General features: G+C 36.6%; 2 pseudogenes; one reads left to right on the top strand and one right to left on the bottom strand.

Moving 5' to 3' along the window:
• Positions 1-7583: 7583 nt before the first annotated feature.
• Positions 7584-11680, top strand: LOC101708217 (nuclear receptor subfamily 1 group D member 2 pseudogene; annotated as a pseudogene).
• A 7038-nt stretch (positions 11681-18718) lies between these two features.
• LOC147824904 (SRA stem-loop-interacting RNA-binding protein, mitochondrial pseudogene) lies at positions 18719-20571 on the bottom strand (annotated as a pseudogene).
• Between the last annotated feature and the right edge of the window lie 864 nt (positions 20572-21435).

Raw genomic sequence — 21435 nt, 5'->3', positions numbered from 1 at the left:
AATTTTGTTCATCTTTTCAAAACCAACTCTTCATTTCATTTTTTCCTATTGTCTTCTATTGTCTATTTCATTTATTTCTGCTCTACTCATTATTCCTTCCTTCTTCTAACTTTGGATTTAATTTGTTCTTTTTCTAGTTCCTTGAGTTATAAAGCTAGGGATTTTTTTTAATTGTGATAACTCTTTTTTAACATAGGCATTTAATGCTATAAACTTCCCCCATAGGACTACTTTTTCTGTGTCCTGTATGCTTTGGTAAGTTAATGATAAGTTTCATTTTCACTTGCCTCAAGGTATTTTTTAAATTCCTTTTTTATTTCCTTCATTTTGCTTCAGTGTGTCTTGTTTAATTAACACATGTGAATTTTCCTTTTTTCCTGTTAATGATTTCTAGTTTCACTCTGCTGAAGTCAAGAGAGATACTTGATATGATTTCGGTCTTCATTAATTTGTTAATATTTGTTTTGTAACCTCAAATGTGATCTGTAGATATTCTATGTGCATTTGAGAAGAATATGTATTATTACACTTATATCTCTTAGGTCCTTGGTCTATTGTTCAAGAAAGCTTTTTCTTACTGACTTTCTTCCTGAATTTCTAATCATTATTGAAAGTGGGCTATTAAAGCTTCCTACTATTATTGTATTATTGTCATTTTGACCTTCAGATCTGTCATTATTTGTTTTATATAAGTAGCTGCTCTGAATTTGGGTGTATATAGATTTATAATTGCTAAATCCTTCTGTTGAATTGAGCCTTTTGTCATTACATAATGACCTTCTTCGTCTCTATTGATTTTTTTTTACTTAGTCTGTTTCATTTAATGCAAGTAGAACAACACCTATTTTCTTTTGGTTACTATCTACATAGAATATTTTTCTTCATCCTTTCACTTTCAGTCTATGCGTGTCTTTATTCTGAAGTCTCTTGTAGACAGCATATTGCTGGGTTTCACTTTTTTATTAATTCAGCCACTCTATTACTTTTGATGGAGTATTTAATTCATTAAAATGATTGTTGATAGATAAGCACTCACTATTGCCATTTTGTTCATTGTTGTCTACCTGTTTTCAGTTCTTTTGTTCCTCCTTTCCTGTCTTGCTTTTTTTTTATGTTTTAGATGATTTTTTATAGTGGTTTGATATGATTCCTTTCTCTTTTTCTCTTGTGTATGTACTATTGGTTTTTCTTTTGTGGTTACCATGAGGCTGATATAAATTTCTTGCGTTTATTACTATATATTTTAATTTGATAACAACTTAAATATAATTCCATACAAAAGCTCTACATGTTTGCCAACCCATATATACTTTATGTTCCTGAAACTAAGAGTTTACTTCTTTTCATATTGTGAACCCATTATAAAAATTTTCTGGTTATAGTTATTCTTAATGCTTTTGTTTTTTAACTTTTATATTAGAGTTAGAGGTAATGATGGTGTCATAATGTAGTACCACCATTACACTATTACCTTTACCAGTGAGATTTATACTTTCACATGCTTTCATGTCACTGTTTACCATGTTTTTATGCCATTTGAAGAACTTGATTAAGCATTCATTGCAAATCTATGATTGATGACAAATTCCTTTTTGTTCATCTGAAAATGGCTTTTATCCTTCATTTTTTTATCCTTCATTTTTAAAAGACAGGTTTGTATACCATAGTATACTCACTTGACAATATTTCTCTTCCAGTAATTTGATTATACTACCCCTCTCTCTCTTGGTATACAAGGTTTCATTGAAAAAATCCACTTATAGTTTTATGGGATTCCCTTGTATATGACAAATCTCTTCTGCTGCTTTCAAAATTCTGTCTTTGTCTTCGATGGTTTAATTATAATGTGGTTAAATATAAAAAACAAAAAACAATATAATGTGTCTCAGTATAGACCTCTATATGTTCAACCTGTTTGTGGTCCTATGGGCTTCTTGAGTTTGGGTATGTATTTCTCTCCCCAGACTCAGGGAATTTTCAGTTATTATTTCTTTAAATAACTCTCTCCCCACCCCATCCCACCCCATGACTCATATTCTGCACGATGAAGTCCCATCAATCCTGCAAACTTTCTTTGCTTTTTTTTATTCTTTATTCTTTTTTCTCCTCTAACTATATAGTTAAAAATCACTTTTATATTTGATGAAAGTTATCATTTCTATACTTTATGAAGCGGCTTTGGAAACTTAAAAGGTAAACCAGGAACATTTTGTTGTGCCAGAAAGCAAAGAACATACCAGAAACTATTGTGATTTCCATGTCAAAAGAACTCATGATGTGAGTTGAAGAGCACCCAAAGATCAAAGAAGAACAATTTAACATCAATAAAAATGATAATTTCAATGGATCTAAGGACATTATATATTTTTAAATCCATTAAACATTTTTAATTTCACTATTGTACTACAAAATTTCATTTAAATTAATGGTTTATCATTGGTAAATACTAGAGAATTAACCTATTATTTTTACATTTTAAGTAAATGGAAAAAATCCACCATTTATCCTAACTTTCCTATGAATTGTATCCCAAAGTGCCCAAACAGTTAATTAGGAGGTTTATTCTTACAGAGATATTCAGTTTACAAATGAAGAAATTGTAGCATAGCTGGGCATAGTGGCACACGCCTGTAATCCCAGCACTCAGGAGGCTAAGGCAGGAGAATGGCTGCAAGTTTGAGGCCAGCCTGGAATACATAATGAGTTCTAGGCCAGCCTGAACTACATACCAAGACCTTGTCTTAAAACAAAAAGAAATTGTAAGAAGTTATAGTGTACCATTTTACAATCCACAGTGAATTAATGAAGTTATTAAAAATATATTATTAAACATTAGAAATTAGATAAGTAGACATTATATGCTTATTGTCAGAAGTGCATAATGCCACCTATGCAATATTCTCGCCAAAATATTGAACCTGAATCTGATCAAGCCTCTAAATCTACCATTTTACAGGAAATACAAGGGACTAGGGAACATATTACAGAACACCACGTGATGAACTCTTCAAAATTAAGGTTATGAAAAACTAGAGAAATAATCTGGTCTCTGACAAACACAAAGTCCACCAAAAAAATACTCACAGAGGCTTTATTTGTAATTGTTAAAAACTGAATATTATCTCCCCCTGAACTTTTGCAGGAGTTAAATTCCCAGTACTTAATAGCATTAGGAAGGCAGAAACTTCATCTGAGCATGGTGCTTAGAGTTGGGGCATTTGGAAAGTGATTAGATTTGATTATGGTGGAGCCTCCACCCCCCTGTAATTGAATCCTGATGGCTTTATAAGGGGGTGAGAAGCCAGACACAGACATACATAACTTCTGTCTCTTGCTGTGTGATGTCATGTGCCACCCTGGGACTCTGCCAACAAGAAAACTCACCAGAACTGAGCCAATGCCAGCATTATGTCCTTGAACCTCCAAAAATATGAGTTTAAAAAAACCTCTTTTTCAATAGAAAGGCTGCTTCAAATTTATCATTATGGTAGAGAAAGCTTAACTAAAATACCACTCTAACGTCCTTCAGCAGGTAAATGGATAAATACATCATGGTATACTCATGGAATCCTACTCAGCATTGAAAAATATGCACTGTGTATACGTGAAATAATATGCATGAATCTCAATTAAGAAGCTAGACCAAAAATCAGTATATGTTGTATGATTCTGTTTATATGAAATATTAAAAAACACAAACTAATTTATAAAGACAGAAAGCAGATCCATGGTTGCCCAGAAAGATGGTGATTACAATGGGACATGAGGAAACTTTTGGAGGTTATAGATGTGTCCATCATCTTGACTGTGTTGTTGCTTGCATGATTATACACATTTGTAAAAATTTATCAAATTGTGCACCTTAAATATGTGCAGTTTATCACTTATCAAATTGTATACCTTCAATATGTACAATTTGTCATATGTCAGTTATACCTTCGAGTTTTTATTTAATCCTAGGAATAAACTTAAGAAGGAATGTATGAGACCTAAATGAGGAAAATCTTAAATGCTTATAAAAAACATAAAATAAGGACCGAGGGTTTAGCTCAGTGGTTCTGGCACCTGCCTCGCAAGTGCAAGGTCCCGAGTTCAATCCTCAGTAACCACCCCCAAAAAAAGATCCTGCCTCAAAAAACATAAAATAGTTATGAACCAATGGAGAAACTGAATTTACTCTTTGATGAGGACTCTTGATTTCATAAATTTGGCACAACAGAAATACAATGGGGTAGGGCTGGGGATTTAGCTCAGTAGTTTTGCCGCCTGCTACGCAAGCCCAAGGACCAGAGTTCAATCCCCGGTATGAAGCAAAAAAAAAAAACATGAGGTATTGATTCACTTATTTATTTGAAATTAGAAAATGTTTCCAAAGTTATTCTAGGAAAATGAAACATGAAAATATCCAGGATTTTCGTGAATAGAAGAGTAGCATTGGCCCAGGAATAGACAACTCAGTGGAAGAAAATAGAGCACAGAAATAAACTAACTCAAAGATAGATAGGAATCTGGGATATGATAAAGGTGCTATTTCAGATCGGTGGGAAGAGGATGATTTAATAATAAAAATTGTCTAAACCTAATTATTGATAAGCGGAGGAGTTGTCTCTCCCCTCCACCTAAACAGTTCTAAAGAAATCAAAAATTTTAATGTAAAAATAAAACCATCAAAGTACAAAAATAAAACATGGATGAACATTTTCCTATCTATGGATTGAGAGAAAAGCCTTTAGTAAATTTGGAGCAAAGCCAGGCTTGGTAGCACATGCCTGTAATTACAACACTCTGGGATGTTAAGGCAAAAAGATCTCAAGTTCCAATTTAACAGCTTAGCAAGACCTTGTCTTAAAAAAATAAAAAACAGGCTGAGGATGTAGCTCAGTGCAAAGACCCTGGAATCCTCAGTATTGGGAGGGAAAAAAGGTTAAGAGCAAAATCTAAAGGTATAGTAGGAAAATTATCAATTTAACCACACTGAAGATTTAAAACTTCTGTAATAGAAAAATTTTAAAAAATAAGTTATAAACTGTGAAAAACATGTACAATACATATGAACAACAAAAAGACAATTTCCTTGGATTACAAAGAACTCTTTATACATCAGTAAGATAAATGACCCAATAAACTGGACAAAACAAATGAGCAAGTCAGATAAAAAATAGTCATCAAGCATGCAAAAAAGATACTGAAGCTTATTAAATTAAAATAAATGTGAATCAAAACATTATTTTAGTTTTCTATTGCTGAATAACAAATCACTCCAAAGCTTAGCGATGTAAAAACAACACTAAATATTTATTATCTCTAACAAGTTTTGTGCATTGGGAATTCAGAAGTTGTTAAGCTGGGAAGTTTTGGTTTGGGGGTCTCGCATGATGTTGCAGTCAGGATTTTAACTGGGGTTACAGTCATCCCAAGGCTCGCCAGAGACCAGGGAGCTGTTTCCAGAGCGCCAGACACTTACACAGCTGGCAGGCTGGTGCTGGCTATTGGCAAAATGCTTCTGTTCCTACCTGGGCCTTTCCACAGAGCTGTTTGAGCATCCTCACAGCAAGCCATGGTGACTCACTCCCTCTTAGCAACCAGTCTGAGAAGAAGGTAGACACTACAATGACATCTGCAATATAACCCTGGCAGTCACATACCACTTCCACCACATTCTGTTGGTCACACTGAGCGGGCTTCATGGGAACGAAACCTGTTCAGTCACACAGGGCCCTGCTTAAAGCTCTGCTCTTGCTATTTTAATATTACTTATAATTTTATCTTTAAGCTTTTGTTTGTATGTGAATCCAATGGAGAAATAGGGTGTTTGTGTGAGCAGAACAGACACATACAACATGTGCATGTTCTTTGCCACCCCACTGGTATATAACATTACCAATGCACACAATTCTGGTGTGAGTTCAGTGAGACTCAAAGTGAACAAAAGCTAAGTGCATTTTGGAAGAAACCAAGGTGTAGTATATGTAGGTATGAAAAAATGAAATAAAAAGTTTATTGTGTGCATCATTTAGTTCTGGTGAGAACAAAATATATATATATGCATGTATAAGCCATTAAATATGAATTGTGTCATCTTTGGAATTCCATTTGAGTTCTTTTGAGTTCTCTTTTTGTTTGCTTATTTGTTTTTGGTATCGGGGATCGAACTTGGGACCTTGTGCTTGCGAGGCAGGCACCAGAACCACTGAGCTAAATCCCCAACCCCTTGAGTTCTTTTTTTGGTGTTGGGGATTGAAACTAAGGCCTGCTCATGTGAGGCAAGTCTTGCACATGTGAGGCAAGTGCTCTGACCCTAAGCTACATCTCTGGCCCTTAAATACTCTTATGTTTGCATTGAAAACTGACATTGCACAATATAATGATGAAATGTTAAAATCTGTGCTACCATGTTAATTTTTGTTTCTTTAGGATGACAAATAGCAAATAAAAACACCAGCATAAATTGAGAGACTACAAAAGAAAGAGAAAAGCTTTGTTTATAATTCCTTTATTAATAATGTTTTCCTATATTAGGAGATAATGAGATCATCAATTCACATGTTCAAATCATGTTTACTTGATGATCAGAACAAGGCCAAAAACAGAATGTACATGTCACCAGAGCCTCGTCCCAGATTGCCAGGAATCCACTGATTCATTATTAACCAAGACTCTTTTTATAAGATTATTCTTCAGTCTGGTCTACCATATTGCTTTGACATCAAAGTACTTCATGTGTCTTTGTATGTCCCTGCACTTAAAAACTGGGCACAGCATGCCTTCAGCATTTTCCTAGGAAGCAGATCTAGCACACCTATCTAAAAAGAAACTCTTAGAGACTCCTTCTTTTAATTTTGAAGTGATCAAAAATCCATTTCCAGTTGGGTTTGTCCCACTAAGCACTAACGCCTTGCTTTAACCAGGGTCAGCCCGGTTCGGGTAACTAACAAAATGCAAACTAGCAGCTCATGAGCCACATGGGTATGGGTATTTTTATTTGTCCCACACAGTTGTCCTTAAATTTTTAATTAATTGTGAAATTTAAAAATAATATTTCAGATAAGAATGGAAATTTCAAGGCTGAAAAATTACAAGCCATAGAAATAGCTGGAGCTCATTCTAGCACACAGTAGCAATCAGTTGGAGCTGAGCATTCCTGGTCCCTTTATATGGGGCAGATGCTCCCAGTTTTCCAGTCCTCACAACTTCTGACTATGACTTGATAAGACCTGGTTTGTTTCAATGTTTTGCAAAGCTTGCCTTGCTGTGCATTTGAGTATAAGCATTTTATTAAGAAACTCATGGAGTTGCCGCTGCGGCCCGCACGGCGCGGGCGGGGGGGGTGGGGGGTGGGGTGCGCGGGTCACATGGTCGCGGTGCCCTCCCCCGTCAGCCTCCCTCGCCGCCGCGGTGCTGGCTGCAGGAAGCCGCCGCGCCGCCGCTTTTGTTGTCGGGGTCCCCGCGAAGAGCGCCGCGCGCCCGGCCGCTGCCGCCTTCTCCCTGCAGCCCGCGCCAGGCTGCGGGGCCTGGGTCCCGCCCCGCCCATGAGCGCGCTCCGCGACCACCGCCGTCTCTGGCCCGGGGCGGCGGGCGCTGAGGCGGGCAGCGGGCGGCCGCGGCCCCGGCCCCTCCCAGAGGGCACCATGGAGGTGAATGCGGGAGGTGTGATTGCCTATATCAGCTCTTCCAGCTCAGCCTCTAGCCCTGCCTCTTGCCACAGTGAGGGTTCTGAAAACAGTTTTCAGTCCTCCTCCTCTTCTGCTCCATCTTCTCCAAATAGCTCTAATTCTGATGTCAATGGTAATCACAAGAATGGTGATCTCTCCAATATAGAAGGCATCCTGAAGAATGATCGAGTAGATTGTTCTATGAAGACAAGCAAGTCAAGTGCTCCTGGGATGATAAAGAGTCATAGTGGTGTGACAAAATTCAGTGGCATGGTCCTACTGTGTAAAGTCTGTGGGGATGTGGCGTCAGGATTCCACTGTGGAGTTAATGCTTGTGAAGGCTGTAAGGGTTTCTTTCGGAGAAGTATTCAGCAAAACATCCAGTACAAGAAGTGCCTGAAGAACGAAAACTGTTCCATAATGAGGATGAATCGGAACAGGTGTCAGGAGTGTCGATTCAAAAAGTGTCTGTCTGTGGGGATGTCAAGAGATGCTGTTCGATTTGGTCGTATTCCTAAGCGTGAGAAACAGAGGATGCTAATTGAAATGCAAAGTGCAATGAAGACCATGATGAACAGCCAGTTTAGTAGTCACTTGCAGAATGATACATTAATTGAACATCATGAACAGACAGCCTTACCTGCCCAAGAACAGCTTCGACCCAAGCCCCAGCTGGAGCAAGAAAACATCAAAAGCTCGCCTTCTTCCTCTTCTGCTTTTGCAAAGGAAGAAGTGATTGGCATGGTGACCAGAGCGCACAAGGATACTTTTATGTATAATCAAGAGCAGCGAGAAAACTCAGCTGAGAGCATGCAGCTCCAGAGGGGAGAACGGATTCCCAAGAACATGGAGCAATATAATTTAAATCATGACCATTGTGGTAATGGGGTGAACAGCTATTTTCCTTGTGAAAGCCAGCAACATCTCAGTGTCAATGGACAGTACAAAGGGAGGAACATAATGCATTACCCCAATGGGCATGCCATTTGTATGGCAAATGGACATTGTATGAACTTCTCCAGTGCTTATACTCAAAGAGTATGTGATAGAATTCCAATAGATGGATTTTCTCAGAATGAGAACAAGAATAGTTACGTGGGCAACACTGGAGGGAGGATGCATCTGGTTTGTCCAATGAGTAAGTCTCCATATGTGGATCCACATAAATCGGGGCATGAAATCTGGGAAGAATTTTCGATGAGTTTCACACCAGCAGTGAAAGAAGTGGTGGAATTTGCAAAGCATATTCCTGGGTTCAGGGATCTCTCTCAGCACGACCAGGTCAACCTTTTAAAGGCTGGAACTTTTGAGGTTTTGATGGTACGGTTTGCATTATTGTTTGATGCGAAGGAGCGTACGGTCACCTTTTTAAGTGGAAAGAAGTATAGTGTGGATAACTTACACTCAACGGGAGCAGGGGATCTGCTAAACTCTATGTTTGAATTTAGTGAGAAGCTAAATGCCCTCCAGCTGAGTGATGAAGAGATGAGTTTGTTTACAGCAGTTGTCCTGTTATCTGCAGACTGATCTGGGATAGAAAATGTCAACTCTGTGGAGGCTTTGCAGGAAACCCTCATCCATGCACTAAGGACCTTAATAATGAAAAACCATCCAAACGAGGCCTCTGTTTTTACAAAACTACTTCTAAAATTGCCAGATCTTCGATCTTTAAATAATATGCACTCTGAGGAGCTCTTGCCCTTTAAAGTTCACCCTTAAGGCCTTTGTTTATTTGAACATGAACTGATACTAACTGTATATTTTGTGCATTTAGCTTATTTATATGTGTGTATCATACATGGAGAAAGAAAAGACCTTTAAGACAATACAAGATTGTAGGCTATCTCTGTAATCAAGCAATAGCTGTTTGGATTGAGAACTCTACAGCTGTGATTAGATATCGACTGCATCTTCCCAATAGACCAATCAGCTGTGTCATACTTAAACTGGAGAAGTTACACTGAATTATAATCACACTGAATGTTAGACTTTTTCATCTGCCAAAACCAAAAACACAATCCCAAATATAAGACTTTGAAATTAATCCTTTGTGGTAGAAGTACTTTTGAATGTTGGAAGTTTTGGTGTCACCAAAAGACTGGTAATTGGAGATTTGGGGAGCTAGGAGTTCTCCTTGTTTGTATTTTACTCTGCCACTGTTAAACTTAATGATCCTGGGCAATTTACTTGGTTGTGGAAAATGAGAATTTATAGTGTCCCTAATGCCCTGCCTCATGGAGATGCTAAAAATGTCTATAAAAGCATATTTACCTCTTGGGAGATAGGCACTATGTAAATAAGGTAAAAAAATTTTTATTATAATTATTCATCATAATGAATAATAACTTGTTATTTCTGAGCATTTCTGGGAAACCATTTCACAGTCCACATCAATCTATTTAGGGTTCCTTGCATATGTGTGGGGTATCCTGATGATACACACATATTCAGAGTTTATGGATGCATCAAATCCATAGTATGTGTACATAGTATGTATGTGAATAGTTACACATAAATATATTTCTTCACATTATTTTAAACTGTGAAGAACTTTATCATACAATAAACTTAAAACAAGAGGTGTCAAAAGACCCAAATTAGGTGCATTTTACCTGTTGATGATAACATAACCATTGCTTTAAAAATATTAGATGGTAGAATATTAAATTTATCCTCTATTTTTGTTTATTTAAGCAACACTTAAGTTCAACTTTCAAAAAATATGTATTTTAGAGTTCATCTTTGGTAAAATTTTTGGTTCAAGGTACTAGTTTTTTAAAAGTTCATTCAGATTCTTACCTTGTGCTAATAAAGGTTGCAATGCTGCCCCTTCTATACATGCTGCAGCTCGATGATAAAGAATTTTGATCCTATCTGAAGAATTAATGTTTAAGCAAACTGTTGGCATGTGTAGGCATCTACCTGAGTCCACTTGTTTTTTTTTCCTCCCTGAGTAACTCTACAGGGATTTTGTCAAGTTAGATTTAATCTGTAATTTGAAAAATCATTTAGTGTGTTACCTACAGACTTAGAAATGGTATAGTCAAAGACTTTTTCATCCATGCTTCTAATAGTGGACTTTATTAAACAGATAAGATCAGCTTCTGTTTGGGAGAAATAGTCAAAGTTGAGGATTTTATGTATGTTTTCTGTTTGCCTGGAAAATAACAATTAATTGGATTTGTTGGTAAAGATTGCCTTCTATATAATGTTCAGATGATACAAAATTGCAAAAATTTTAAGAACTTGCTTTACTCCACTAAGCCTGTTACTTTCATTATGTGAACAGAATGCCTTATTTTGTTTTTTTTGGTGTTTTTGGTACCGGGGATTGAACTCAGGACCTTGCACTTATGAGGCAGGCACCGGAATCACTGAGCTAAATCCCCAGCCCTCCTTATTCTTTAATCTTGATTAATTTGTTGCTACTGAGATCTGAATTTCTGTGGCACTGGTTAAGTGAGTTAAAAAAAAAAACCCTCTGATTGTAAAAGAGGAAAGGAGATAGTGATGTAATATGATATAAACTATAATTGTGATTTACCTTAGGTATGACTTTTATGGGATATACAGTTATAATTTTGTGAATTCTTTACATGATAACATTATCTTTTAATATGTTGTTTCCTAAGATAAATGCGTAGTTTTCTTTTATGGGGGTAGAAACAGCTTTTTGAAATAATATCAAAAACCTCAAAGATCATGTTGATTCTTAATTTTTGCCTTTTGCATAAGCCTCTTTTATAACATGTATCTTTTTAAATGATTAAGTCTTTAGGAATATGTAACCAGAACTATGTTAGTATTGCTTATAAAATTTTAGGTTCAAGATATACATGTATATGTCCATATATAAGGTATATAGGTTCACATTTTGTCTTGTAAAATTTTATTTGAATAAATTCTACCTGTAGTAATGGGAAACAAAATTAATAGTTCATATTGCCACTCAGCATTTCTATATTTGAAAATAGCCCAGTATGATACTTGTAATTCTAAAATTAAACCAGCAGCCTATTACAAGCACATTTTTTGATTGAGTTGTAGTTACAAACTTACCAAGTTTATGCAATGAGGACACCAGTGGAAGACATCAATTTAGGGAACTTCTGAAGTCAGTGGGACACTGTTGATTAATTAATGTACTGTATGGATTAAGTGATGCTTTAACTGATTTTACATTTTAAAGTTAAAATATGGGCATTATATCAGAAGTCTTAAGGGAATTATGTCAGCAAGCTAAAACATTTTTTTTTTCTGTGCTTTTAATGTATCTCTACATGATCTGAGAGAAGATTCCAGCTTTTAGAGAGATGGTTGAGGGAAAAGGGAAACATCTCGGTATGAAGCTTGTTCTTATGGTGATGTTTTAATTACAGATTAAAAAGAAGGAAATTGCAGTGGATTAAATGTATAGCTTTTGTATTTACATTTCAATAAATATCCATTGTAACTTGATAAGATGATTTATTTTATGTAAACATTGCAAAGCAAGGTGTAGCTCCGCTAGATTTATTACTGTGCAGGAGAGTAAATACCTATCAATTATTCTTTTTTCAATATAAAGTTTGCTGAATGTACAAGAAAAGTTTATCACTTAGGATATAGAATTTTTTTAGGGGTCGGGGGAGGGGCTCTGTCAGGAAACCGTTACCTATAAACAAAGACTGTTCTGATTTGATCCAAAAAAAAATCCAGCATAAAACTATTCTTGAACTAACATGGGAAATAAAATGGCTACTGTTTTTAAAATGACAGAAGTATGTTGTTGACAGGATATGAATTATTTTCTATAAATTGTAATTGATGACATGGATAATATCTTCATGTTTCTGAAAAGTAATCTGTTCATGAGGGGAGGGGATAATAAATATAATATCTAACCAAAAAAAAAAGAAACTCAAGTGTTATATTTAACCATAGTTTATATAAAAATTCACTGCCTATCAGGCATGCTTCTAAGTGCTTTACAAATAATAATCATTCAATCTTCAGAATAACCATGTGGCGTTGTTATGCTTATCATCTTCATTTTATAGATGAGATAACTGAGACTCAGAGACATTAACGTATTAAAAGTCACTCTGCTGCTGCCTCAAAAGTGCAAGGTCCCGTGTTTGATCCCCAGTATCACACACACACACACACACAAAAGTCATTCTGCTATTAACAAGAGGAACTAACATTTCAACGCAAGTACTCTGCTTCAAAATCTGTGCTTTCCACCACCTCTATGAAATAGTTTATCTTTTCTTTCCTAGGGAAAACTCCTTCCCACTGGGTAAAGGACTCTTAAACTTCTGAGACTAATTCCCTAAATTCCATTGCCATTTTATTTAAGATTCCATACAGGTTTTCCCCCCCAATTACTGGGGACTGAATCCTGGGGCTTTCCGCTGAGCTACATCCTCAGCCTTTTTCATTTATTTTGGGACAGGTTTTCGCTAAATTGCTAAATTACCCAGGCCATCTCGAACTTGTGATCCTCTTGACTCTAACTCCCAGTGCTGGGATTATAGGTGTGGGCCACCACACATAGCTTCCATCCAGGTCACCTGAATGTGTGTCAATTGCAAATGTGATTTAAAGCTCCCTTGCCACCCTACCCTCTTGGCTAGAGTATAGAGCAGTGATGGTGAACCTTTTAGAGCTTTCAACGGTACAAACAGCCCACAGCGGCACATATGCCATAGGTTCACCAGCAGTGGCCTAGAATCATCAAGTAAAAGGAGCAGGATGGGTCTGCTCCCATTTTGCAGGGCAGAAGGAGGGGTAGGAAGACTGGGACTTCTGTTACAAGCCTCTCTGAGCTTACTGTGTATGGCAAGGTGTGGACAATGTGGCTCCACCCAACCCTGTCAGTAAGAGGCTAGCACTGGTGCCATTAGGACACTTGGCCACATCTTCAGTCTGATCACCAGCCAGTGACATAATGTTGCAGTCCTGAGACATCTGTCCCACTTCATTCCCCACTGTGCTACTACCTGCAAGACTCAGCTCCTTTACGTCATCTGTTCTCTGTGGCAACTCATGCACCCTTGGGTTTATGTGGGATCACTCTTCCCATATACTTCGGCTGTTATGAAGTAGAGCAAGTGGTTCTGGTCCCCTGTCTGGTAAGTACACATATGCTCCTCCAACACTTTTCTCCCTTGCTCTGGTAGCACAGGGAAAGGTGGGCAAGTCAAGTGACTAAGCAAGCACACAGTCAAAGATGAAAATGCCAGTCTCTCTTTCCAACAGTCTTGTCCAAATTCTAGGGGTGATTATCTTAGAAGCTCTCTCATTAGCCTTTAAGAGTAAAGTAGAGGAAAGAGCCTCTCCACAAACACTCCATGGCCCTGAAGGGTGACTTCCTTTCCTTCCCTGTCCTCTGTGAAACAGAAACCCTAGGTCCTGAGCTACAGTAGTATTTCCCAACTCTGCTTCCTGGAACATCAGACCTGTGACATGTTCCAACAATACAGGATCTTGCAGCTGAATTCTTTTGGAATGAGATGCATACTCTATTTCTTTTGAAGAGTCTCAATTTTGTTAAATTTGTATTCTTTCATCCAATCCCCTAACATCCTAAAGGCTCTAAAAATTCCCACAGTAAAGATGGCTCAACTGGCTTTAACTTATTTGACTATGAAATTCATTTTGCCCCACACATATTACTGAACCAGTCACAGGCAAGAAGAATCCTTGCCCTGGGCCCCTCGTGAAACAAGACCTCCCAAAAAGCTGTTCTACCTCAGTTTCCCTGCAACTCAAACCCAGTGGTGACTGTATCAAATCACACTGAAGGCATGTGTGGCTCAGCTGCCAGTGTAGATGATCAGCAGAGGCTGGAAGGCAGGAGGAGATCCAAGTGAAAGGTGGGCCTAGGTAAGAGGAAAGAAAAATTAACAAATCAAAATCCTTCTCAGAGAGCTAGAAAACAATACATCTTTGTACGAACAAATTATCTTTTCCAGGTAGGACCAAGCTTCCTTTTTTCCCCTTCTTGTGTATTCCAATCTTGGTTCTGGTGTGAATTAGCAACAGTTGCTCAGGGTGGCTGAAAAACACTTTGCAATACTAAACAATTACAATTAAATGTGTATAAACACACACACACACACACACACACACACCTAGAAGTACCATGTACTATATGATGTCTATTCTTTGCATTGGCAACCAAATGGACATTTTCAGCTTAAAGGGCAAATAATTTTATTTTCATGAAAATATGTAAAATAAGGTTTAATTAAAATTAAAACAGGGCCGAGGATTTAGGGCAGTGGTTCTGGCGCCTGCCTCGCAAGCGCTAGGACCCAAGTTCGATCCCTGGTACCATAAAAAAAAAAAATTAAAACAAATAAACTTTTTATTTTATATAAATAATGTAAGTAATGCCATGTTGAGGACATCAACATGGTTAATAAAGAAAGAGTATATAAGCCAGAATTTTAGCTCCAAATCCCACAGCCTTCTTTGTGCTTTGTATGGTAGATTGTTTGAAATTGAAAGTCATCACCCAGCCAGACATGGTGGCACATGCCTGTAATCCTAGAACTCTGGGAGACTGAGAAGGACCATGAGTTCAAGTCCAGCTTGAATGATTTAGCAAGAGGGAGGGAAAGAGATGGGGGTAAGGAGAAGGGGGAGGAGGAGGTGAGAGGAGGAGGAAAAGTTAGATTCATTCTTTGAAACAGTTCAGAGGTTATATATATTTTCTAGGTCTGCCAAAGATGGAACAATCTTGATGAAAACATGAAATTTAACCCTACAATCATTCTCAGATACTAATTCATAATCTCTAATAATCTAACTGAATATTGGTAAGGCATTAGATTTAATTCAGATGAGATATGAAATGCTCAATAAGGATTAAGTGAAACAGAAGACCCTCAAATTAAAAGCAAATCATTGGGCTGGGGATTTAGCTCAGTGGTTTTGCCGCCTGCTTCACAAGCGCAAGGACCCGAGTTCAATCCCTGGTACCCGAAAAAAAACAAAAAGAAAAGTCAATCATGGTATTTTTTGGAAAATGAAAGTAATTTTCAATTTGTGCTCGCCACTGTTAATTGGTATAATCTTTTGTGTACTACTAGAATTCCTAACAAGAGTTTAAGAAACTTTTACCTTTTAAGGAATTAAATTTTTTTTTTATTTTAGAGAAGAATGTTTTTCTAAATCAAAGAAACTATATGTAGCAAAGGTGATATTCAAGTTAAGTATTAGGATACTGTAACAGTGAAACAGAAAGAGTTTATGTGACTCTGAAGGAGATTTACCTAAATATGATCCTAAAATCAACTTCTACAGAGACCACTTTCTGGTCAAAGTATATCAAGATGTAGTCTCTTTTAAAGAGGAATTTTAACCAATCAAGCAAAATTTTTGGTTTCCTGTATGAATATCCCAACATTAAAAAAAATTTTTAAAGAATTTAAGAAATACTGTATAGATCCATGTATCATTTGAGAAGATGGCAAAAATCATAATGTAAATAATGAAATATGAGAAATAATTTTTGTAGCGTGTGATAAAGATCATTTATATAAGCAAACCCATTGTAATGACATATATGACATGTAGAATTTCTGATTTGTTTCCAAATCTAGGCATTGCTTTGATAATATTACTGGCAACTACAATTGTTACTACCCAGGCAGAGCAACATTTCATATACATTTTATATTATACATACATACAAATACACACACACACAAACATACACGTCAATAAGGGGTTGCTAGTTGCATAGATTGGCCCTGAATTCCTGGGCTCACAGTCACCCCTTTGCTGCAGCCCCTCAAATAGCTGGGACTATGGACACAAGCCACCACACCCCTCTCTGAAATAATTTTTTAAACCATCTGCTACGATTTGAATATGGTTTGTGTGTCCCCACACACACAAAGAATTCACAGTGATTAAAGGCTTGGTCCCCAAAGTGGCACTGTTGAGACATGGTAGAACCTTTGGAAAGTGACCTTTAATGACTTGAACAAGATTCTCTATGTATTTTAAGAATTAGCTTCTATTCCTGAAGTCACTTTGAAGGTATTCATCTAGAAAAAGAAACATTAGACATGAAACTTAAGTGGCGTTCACTTCAGAACTTTTAAGAAGTTTTCCCAAAACCCCAAAGTATTTTTATTGTGAAATAAATTTTCTTCAAGTATAACAATTACAAAGTGAATAAAATCTTGTGTACAGCTTGATGAATTATCATATAGTGACACATCTGTGTAGCTACCCCCATTGCAAATACAACATTACTAGTGCTGAAAGTTCCCTATCTCCTTCCTAGTTCTGTCTTCCTAACTAAAAGTAACCACTATCCTGACTTTTAATACCACAAATAAATTTTTAACTTTATATAAATGGATTCACACAAGATTTATTCTTTCACATGCCTGGCTTCTTTTCCTCAGCATGATGCTTATAATTTTTTTTTTTTTTTTTGTGCCAGGGATCGAACTTGGGACCTTGGGCTTGCAAGGCAGGCGCCGGAACCACTGAGCTAAATCCCCGGGCCAATGATGCTTATAATATTAATCTAGGTTATTACATGTGACAGACATTTGTCCATTTTCCTTCCCATATTCTATTGTGTTACTATCTCAGAATCTATGCATTGTGTGTTGATGGACTGCTGAATTGTTTCCAGGGCCTTGACTACTATGAATAATGCTTCTTATAAAACTTGTGCATTGCTTTTGTTTACATGTATTCACATTTATCAACCTAAGGAGTAAATAAATCACTTTATCCTCAACTTTAGTAAATAATGTCTTCAAATTTAGTAAAGACCGACAAGTTGTTTTAGTTGGGTTATACAATAGTCCTTTTTATCTTTGGTTTTACTTTGTAAGGTTTCAGGTACTTGTGGTCAACTGCAATCTGAAAATATTAAATAGAAATAATTCATAAAGTTTAAATAATTTTATTATGCTATGTTGTAATTGTTCTATTTTACTATTAGTGTTGCTAATATCTTATTATGCTTAATTTATATATTAAACTTTATCATAGGTACATATGTATTATGTATAGGGGGAAAAATAGTACATATCGAGTTTGGTACTATCCCTGGTTTCAGGCATCCACTGGACGTATGGAAACATAACTCATGAGTATAGAGAATGGCTACTGTACCTGTTGTAGAAATCTTGGAAAGAAATACACGGAGACACAGAATTCAGATAAAATAATAAAATTTCTTCTCACGAGCGGGCAGGAATGCCAGAAACCAGTCTGGTCAGTATCCACCCCTTTGTTCAGCGTTTCCCTTTTTATATCCTTTTTAGCCATTACCTCACCCCTAGTGGTCTTTGATGTGTAAATACAATTCCAGTTCCTATTTACAAGTCACGGACACAACATAGGCACATATACACTGTAAATTCACCCTGACATGGTAAATTTGTTAGGTTAATGAAGTTACTGGTTACAGTCAGATAATCGTCACCTTAAACAAGGAGTTATGGGAAAAGCAAATCTTAAAAGAACACATTACTTATTTTGCTTCTACAACTACCTTAATATTCAATCTATTAAGTTATCTAAAACATTTCCGTATCATTCCTCCCTCTGTTTACTTCGGGATAATTCTTCTATCCATAATATTCAATCTATTAAGTTATCTAAAACTTTTCTATATCATACCATTTATACTTCTATCAGCAGTTGGAGAGTTTCACTTGTTCCATATCCTTACCAACACTTAGTATTAGTACTTTTCATTTTAGTCATTATAGCAGAAGTGTAGTAGTACATTACTGTAATCTTATTTTGCATTTTCCTGATAATTAATGGTCTAAGAACCTTAGTATTTGTTTTCTTGCCATATGTGTAACATATTTTGTAATGTACCTGTTCAAATTCCTTACTCATCTTTCCTTTGGGCTTTTTCTTTTTCTTATTGATTTGCAAGGGTTTTGTATAGTATGGACACAAATCCCTTGTTGGTTATATATTGTTAGCTTTCCATCACTGTGACAAAATGCCTGAGCAAATTGACTTATAGGAGGAAAAGTTCATTTTGGCTCATAGTTTCAGAAGTTTCAGTCTATGCTTACTTGGTTCCATTGCTTCTGTGCTGCTGGTGAGGCAGAACATCATAGTGGAAAGGCATGGTGGAGCAAAGCTGCTTACCTCATGGCAGCCCAGAATGGAAATGGAGAGAGAAGGGACAAGGAAATGAACCCTTCAAAAGCACACCCCCAGTGACTTACTTCCTGCAACTAGGTCCCACCTCCTCAAGTTCCCACCACCTCCCAATAGTACTACCACCTGGGGATCAAGCCTTCAACACATGACTCCTTGGGAGACATTTAAGATCCAAATCATAGCCTTATGTCTTGCAAATATTTTCTCATACTATGATTTGTCTTTTTCCTGAATTTCTAAATTTTCATTTGATTCAATTTATCAACTCTTTCCTTTGTTATTAGTGAGCTTTTATGGGGGGGAGATACCCTATTTAAGAAAGTTTTGCCTTCTTCAAAGTCATTAATTTCTTCTTCTATTTTTTATATTTAAAACCAAATCTGACTGGAATCAAGTTTTGCATATAGCTGGGGATGTAACTCAGTGATAGAGCACTTGCCTAGCATGCACAGGCCTTAGGTTTAAACTCCAGTAATACTACAAAAAACCAAAATTTTTGTATATGAAATAAAATTCATGATTTGAAGGAGAGAGTAGAGCTATCTTATAGACCTCAAACTATTTACTGAAAAGACAATGCTTTTCTCAAAATGGCATCTTTGTCAAAAGTCAAATATTTATATATGTATGGGTTGCTGTCTGCTCTTACAATTTTATCTAATTGTAATTCATCTATTTTTTTTTTGCAGTACTTGGGATTGAATCCAGTACCTTGCACATCCAAGGCAAGTGCCCTCCCACTGAGTCCTATTAATCTATCATCATGCCAAAACTTAGTCTTAATCACTGTACCTTGAAAAATGTTATACTTTAATACTGTCATATCTATTTTTGATTTTTTACATTTCATGTAAGTTTTAGAATCATCAATTTCCACACCAAAAAAGCAATTGAGATTTTTAGTGTGGTTTAATTGAAATTCTAGATCAGTTTGAGGAGGAAAAACACACTTAAAATATTATGTCTTCCAAGCTATGTAAATGGCATATCTCTCCTATATTTAGGTCATCTTTGTCTAACTAGTACTTATAGTTCCTTGTGTAAAGTTCTTCTAATCTTTTGTTACATTTTTTTTCTAGGTAGTGCATGTTTTTTGATGTTATTGCAAATAGCATTGATAAAATTTCATTTTCTTATTGTTTATTGCTGCTATAAGGATTAGAGTTGACTTTTCTATGCTGATATTTTGACCAAAAACCTTGCTGAATTCACTTGTTAATAATCATCATCATCATCTTGCCTAAAGGTATTTTTATTTTTAAAAACTTACTATATACATAATTATGTTACCAGCAAATAATAGTGCATTTATTATTTCTGAATCCTATTTTTTTTCCTTACATTACTTCACAGGCTAAGGAAGGGCTCTAGTACAGTCTTTTTTTTTTCTGCTTTGTGTTTATTTAATGGGTTTAATCATCTCAGAAATCTTTCTCTTCATCAGATGTTTGATCCCCTTGCAAAATTTTTGGTTTTTGAACTTGAATGTGGACCTTTACTCCATCAATTACGTGATTTTCATGTTGCACTGCATTCTGAAGTGCTTCTTCTGAAAAAAGTAAATCCAACACATACCTTTATGAAAGCCAGTCTCTTTATCAAAAGGAAGAATGCACTTTCGTATATGGCCAAACTGAGCAAAGTGTTTTCTCAGCTCATTGGCTGTTGCAGTCCAAGGAATTTTCCAGACAAAAGCAACCTGCTGAGTAAAATTCGTACGCAGTGCCGGGGCACCCCTTGCTACGGAGGCTGCCATCTTTAGACTGTCTAGTACAGTCTTGAAGAAGTGATAATTGATATCCTTGTCTTGTTCACAATTCTAGGGAAATTTTTCAATATTCCACCCTTTAGTATAGTGTTTCTACATGGCTTTTGTAGAGAGCTTTTGGAAAAAATACTCCTGTCTATTCTTAGTTTACAAGGGTTTTTTAGGTGTATGCTAAATGTAATCAAATACTTTCCCTGCATCTCTTGAGAGAATAATGTGAGTTTTCCCCTTTAATCTATCAATATGACGACACTGATTTGCTTTCAAATGTTTTTATGGGTTTTATCTAGATGTCCCCCCAAAGCTTCATGTGGTCATAGGTGGGGAATTTCAAAGGCGGCTAGATTAGGGTGTGTGAATGTGGATTTAGGGTGTAATACTAGAATTAAGGTTGTAGATAATGAAAGCCCCACCCTAGGTATGGGAGGCACCAATCAATAGGCTTTTAGCCTGGATGGAATACAAAAGGACAGAAAGAAGGCAGGTGGTGGCTGCTGCTGCTGCTTCCCTCCCTTCTTCCTTCCATGCCATAAACTATTTCTCCTCTGTGATGCCCCTCTGTCATGCCACCTTACCTTGGAGCCAACCGATTACAGACTGAAACCTCTACAAACTGTGAGATGAAATAAACCTTTTCTCCTTTAACTTGTGGGTGTTGGATATTTTGTCTGAGCAATGAGAAAAGTAACTAAGACAGATTTTGGTACCAGAGAAGTGGAGTCATTTCTGTGACACTATGTGGCTATGTGGTTTGGGAGCCTCTGGAACTGACCTGTGAGAAGAGTTTGGGAAGGTTTGGAGATGCCAGCTGAAGCAGCAGCCCTGAAATGCTATAAGCCAAATTTGATGGGAGATTCTGGTCAGAGC

This window comes from Heterocephalus glaber, unplaced genomic scaffold (genome assembly GCF_053883595.1).
Source record: "Heterocephalus glaber isolate CG9 unplaced genomic scaffold, H.glaber_assembly_v1.0 deba00001531, whole genome shotgun sequence".
NCBI classification, from domain to species: Eukaryota; Metazoa; Chordata; class Mammalia; order Rodentia; family Bathyergidae; genus Heterocephalus; species Heterocephalus glaber.
This window is presented reverse-complemented; position numbering and strand designations above follow the sequence as displayed.